This window comes from Phodopus roborovskii, unplaced genomic scaffold (genome assembly GCF_943737965.1).
Source record: "Phodopus roborovskii unplaced genomic scaffold, PHOROB, whole genome shotgun sequence".
Taxonomy (NCBI): domain Eukaryota; kingdom Metazoa; phylum Chordata; class Mammalia; order Rodentia; family Cricetidae; genus Phodopus; species Phodopus roborovskii.
The window spans coordinates 15,055,922-15,061,921 of NW_026126434.1; positions in this window are offsets into that span (position 1 = coordinate 15,055,922).

Below are 6,000 nucleotides of genomic sequence, written 5' to 3' on the forward strand. Positions count from 1 at the left end.
TTCTGAAAAGCAGAACCAGAGAGTCACTCCCATGAAATGGGTGTTGGCAGCTGAGCTAGGGCCTGCCCTCTTGGAAAATGTAATTTCTTCACTGAGGTTACCTTTTTAGATCACTCTCTAAAGTATATTTATTCCAACAGTTTATTAAGCTAAAAAATACGTAAAAAGAGTTCTAGTCTGAGGGTGCACACAAGTGAGAGTCAGGGTGTAAGCAAGCGGGAAGCTCACCCCAGCTGCCTATGGGGCAAGATGTAAAATGTGATCTGGAGGATAGAGGAGAGACCAAGGTCTAGGGTTCAGCCCTCTCCCATCATTGAAACAACTTGTTCACTTTTTTTGGTTCCAAAGATGTGAAAGCACAGAGATTTTCTAGGGTCTCTTCTCCAAAAATGGCATAAGTACTATCAAACCCTTCATTAAACCATCATTTATGTATAACAATACAGTTTCCATATTAGATAGCACCATGGAATTGATACAGTTTTAAATAGAAGCAAATGGGGAAATCAGTTCAGTTAAAAACAAAACAAAACTTCTCCAAGAACACTTTTTTCCTAAATCACCTCTAAGTAGGTCAATGTGATGTCAGTGACAGGTCACAGCTGCATCATGTTGTGCTAAGGGTCAGTGACATTAAAATAAAGCTGACTTCCCCTACCCCCACCTCAAGATCCAATGTTGGATCTTCCAGGATGCATATATAGTTCTTGCTGCTTCAGTAATAGAAAGTTGAATTCACAAATCCACAATGGAGAAAAATAAATAAATAAAAAGCTGTGACAGAGTTGAATCTTCAAAAACAAAAACAAAACAACCTTATATCCCCTTTTATGACTCTTGCCTGTCTGCCTGCATTCCATCTTCCTAATTGTCCAGTATTTCCTTCTCTTAGTCCTCTTCCTGAAAATCAAACTGTACTCCCCCCACTTATATTTGTCCTTGTATGTAGGTACACACATTATGGGCTAGAGCTTGCTTATGAGGAAGAATACTGTGTTTATTTCTGAGCTAGGTCACTTTGCTTAATATACTTTCCAGGCCCATCTGTTTTCCTGCAAATGTCATTATATATATATATATATATATATATATATATGTATATATATATGTATATATGTATATATATATGCATATATATATATCATACACATACACACACACACATATATATATATATATATTATTCCATACCTTCTCTGTCTGCTTCACCAGTTAATAGACTTCCAGGCTGGCTCCATGTCCTTGTTGTCATGAAGACAGAAGCAATAAACATGGATGTGCAAGTGTCTCTCCAGTGGGATGCAGCATCTGCTGGTGTGTGCCTGGTGGTTGTACAGCTCTGCCCTTTGGTAGTTCTGTTCAGCTGTACTAGCCTGCACTTTGATCAGCAGTGAACCAAGGCACCTCTTTCCCCACATCCTCTCCAACATCATCCAGGTGTCTAGATGGTAGCCATTCTGGCTGGAGTCAGGGTGGTATCTCAAGGCAGTTTTAGTTTGCATTTTCCTGAAGGCTAAAGATGTTGAACACTTCCCGAAACACTTCAAAATCAATACAGAGAGATTGTGCACAGGCTTGAATCAGGTGTTGCAGGAGATTTGGCTCTGGTTCACAGGCAGAAAGACCTTATAGTTTAGCCCAGTGGTTTCTGAAGCATCTCTAGGGGTATAGTGCTTTGCCCTAGCAGATGGAGTATCTGACCCTTGCTATAAATGTGTGTTATTGGTGACGTGTCATACACAGAGAAATCTGTGCTATCAGTGGTGCAGTGTATGCGGTGATTTGAAACCCTGAGTATGGATCCCTGGCAATTGGTGGTTTGATAAGCCTTCCTGGTAATTCTAATGATAAGTCATTTCCCACACAGCATGACTTTAATTACAAAAATTCACTGCCATCATTTCTCAAGGAAAGAGTAAGTGGAGCTATTCCATGTGGCCTCAAACGTTCACTTCTGTGGCTCAGATCTCTGCTGGTCCATCTTCCAGCTCAATGACAAGCCTGAATTTATTCCTGCCACAGTATCATGGCATTCCTACTATGTGTCAGCACCACTCACTGATATTCTTTAAGCTTCAAAGTCATAACTCTAATTTGGCTTTAGAGCTTCCACCAGCAGAATCCTCTAGAAAACTCTATTTCCATCACATTTTGTTGTCATGGCAACCGCCAAGCAACACCATGGAAAGTGTCTCAAATGCAACCACAGTCTGCTAGCCTGAGCGAATTTGCAGGGAGTAGGCCATCCATAAAGGCTAGAAATAAACATCTTTTAGCAAGCCATGCCTCCCCCGCCCTCCCACCACAGTACCTAGGACGAGCACTGTGAGGTATTTGTGCTTTTTGGTGGGGTCAAACACAAGCCAAACAAGAAGACAGGCTAATGCTCCATGTTGAAGGTCTTCATAGAACAGAGCTTGGTTAAATGTAAGGCCCCAGAATTAATACCTGCTAGTTAGGTTAGGTCATCTAATACCACCCTAGTTAGCAGTGGGTGTTTTGGTTTAAACTGGACAGCCTCCCTGGGCTTCAGTGTCCTCGTTGACAAAAGGCAAGAGTTAGATGGATAGAAGTCTTTCTAGATGGTTCTTGTCACTTATTTTCATCTGGTGACAGCCTGGATGGGTGGCCCAGACAAAGAACGAAGCAGGCGATAGTGTTAGGGGAATTCTCTGTCAATGGACAAGTTGGCAGAACTCACTAGACGTTGCTTATGGGAACAGCTACATGTGTTAATCCTTTCCACGGTCCAAGGATGGTGCTTAGTGGTTTTTGCATTTGTACCACTTGGCTCTCCTAGCAAAGACAGGAGAAAGGGATGACTCATCCTTAGATCAAAATAAGCGAATTTACTTAAGACAAGGGAATAACTCATTTTTACAAAGTTAGTGCATTAGGTAGCTAGCATTTGAACCCAGTTTTCTTACATTAAGTATCTAATATGGGGCTGGAGAGATAGCTCACCAGCTATGAGCACTCTTGCAGAGGACCAGAGTTCAGTTCCCAACACCCATACTCATGTTGGGCAACTCACACCACCTGTAACTCCAGCTCCAGGGGATCCTACACCCTCTTTCTGGCATTTGCAGGCACCTGCACACACATCTTCATCCACATCCATCACACACACACACCACAACACACACACCTACCCATACCTTCACTGTCACCCACTCACTCCCTTACATCATACACACAGAGACAGAGACAGAGAGCAAGCCCATTATTATTCCATCGTATGTCTGATGCCTAGGTCCTTTCCTAGCTCCCTAAGGACATTTGAAAAGTAACCATTTGATGGGAGATGTCATTCTGTAAATATGTTTCTCATACTGGTTAATGAATAAAGCACAGGAAAGTAAGATAGGTGGGACTAGGAGACAAGGAGGAAAAAGGAAGTAGTAAGGAGGAGTCAAGATGGAGAGTCTGGAGAGAGCAGGACGCCAGCCGGCTCTCCAGTAAGATGAAACCACATGGAAATATATAGAGTAACAGAAATGGGTAAATACTTAAGACAGAGCTAGCTGATAAAAAAAAAAAAAAAAACTAGTAACTGGCCAACAGAATTATATCTAATACAGAGTCTCTGTGTGTTAATTGGGGCTGGCGCGGCGGTGGGACAAGACCAGCGGTGGGAAGAAAAACCTTACTCCTTACAACGACTGAGCATGCAATATGTGGTCCCTGTGTTGAGGATCTTTAAGCTTCCTCCGTTCTTAGTAGTTTGTAATCTGAAGAAAAGCCTTAGACATCTTCCCTAAGCAAAATGGTTGTGGGGAAAGCTAGAAAGCATGCTGCAATAAAATGAAATCTAGCAAAGAAGATACTGTTAAAGTATGGGAACTGTCAAACAATGAGTTTGAATTACACAAAGCTGTGAAGTATAAATTATGGAACTGATACCCTGTCACAATAAAGCCCACTTTTTAGGCCCTAAAACATATAGGCAATTTTATTTCTAGTTTAAGGGAAAATCACCTGTGTCCTTAGATGCAGAAAGGTAAAGAGTATTTTACCATAGGTAAAAGAGAATTGAAATTAAAAATAAATATACACAGACTTCTCCCTAGCACAGAAATTAAACAAGTGGAACACTTGTTAACCCACACCCCAGGAGTACATTCTGAAATGAATGATTTCAACCTTATGCTCCAAAGAAGGCCCAGAATGTTGAACTGGAGCCCTTTATATTTTTTTAAACCTTTATTGGTATATATTTATTCTGACTAAAAAAGTAAAAGAATCTCCTCTGGCACCCTAATCAGTGCTGACTTGGTTGCCTAGGTTGCACTAAGCAATGCATTTTACCAGACATATTACACTAAGAGTAATTTGTTATTACTTTAGAATGCTATTATTATAGCATTCTTCGGCCCCTGCTTTCTAATCTTAATTCTATCCTAAAACTAATTTTTCTATTACTTTAGCCTTTGGTTGAAAACTAAAGTTTTGTGTCCTAATTGTAAGTCACACTGAATTTTCAAAACTAGATAGAGACATGTAGCCAGCAACCAGATTACAAAACACAGTAGTTGTTTAGTGGTACACGCCATAGTACCAGCCCCCAGGAGATTAAGGTAATCATGAATTTGAGGCCTGTCTAGAATACATTCACAAGTTTTATGAAGTGAAAACAAGTTTGAGACACCACACAGTTTTTGTGGTGCTGGTAATCAAACTCAAGGCTTTGGGCATGCCAGTCAAGAAATTCCAGCTGAGCTACATTTCGAGCCCTTTATAGTCATGTTTATGGCATCTTTTACATGTGTGTATGTATGCATGTGTGCACAGTCTCATGTTAGCATGTGTGAAATCATGACACACCATTCCTGTGAAGGACAGAGGATGATTTATGGGAGTCAATAGTCTCGTTCCACACCATGGGTTCAAACTTTTGCTCACTAAGCCATCTTGCCGGTTCCTGAGACATCTTCTTAGTCTGGGATCATCAAGTCAGTATTTTGTGTTCTTTGAAAGCTAGCTTCATTTTTCCCATTTAAAGCTGAAATCCCTCTGTAGTTAAATTTTGAGCAATGATATTTGGAAATGGTATTTTAAAAATATTTTTTAAAAACATTTTATGGTCAATTTTTTTATTATGGTAATTTTTTTAAAAAATGTGGTAAATTTATCTAACAATTCTTGTTGGCAATATGATTCTTTCCTCTTATACATCATAGGCTTTTTCACAAACCAGGTGACTGTTTCTGTGTAGGCTTTCTGATTCAGTGGTTAGGCTACATAATGTTCTCTTTAAAATGGGTTTTGTTCTCATCATGAATCTACCAGCTTTCATTTTCCCCTTTGATTGCTTTGGATATTCTTGATCCTTCAAATTCCCATACAAATTTTAGAATCAGATGTTACTTATCATGCCCTGCCTTCAAATTCCTGGTGGGATTTTTATTTGATTCACATTGACTTTACAGATTAACTGTGATTAATTAATCTATAATTAGTGAAAAATAATAAATAACTTATAATAAATTAAAATAATTAACATCTTCATCCACCAGAATTAGATGGTAAGATTCTGCTGCAGAACATACCACACACTTTGGATGCAGGATACAGACACAACCAGAATGTGCTTTCACAGGCTATTTGGGGAAGAAAGGTTTCAACATCCTTATTGTAGTAGCTTGAATGAGAACTGCCCCCTGTAGTCTCAAACATTTGAATACAATCCCCAGTTGATGGCATTGTTTGAGGAGGTTTAGACAGTTGGGCCTTGCTGAAGGAAGTATAAGCCATTGGGGGTGGTTTGGAGAATAAAATGTCTAGCCAACTTCTAATTTACTCTCTTTGCTTTATGCTTCTGCTCCTGCCCCTTGCCACCCTACTATCATGAACTCTGACCCTCTGGAGCCATAAGCCCAAATAAACTCTACACTCTATAAGTCTCTTTGGTCTTGACAGAAAAGTCACAGCTTCGGATTTTGCATACAAACCTGTAAAGCAAGAAGTGCTCACTGGTGTTCTGATTGTTTGGGGCCAACC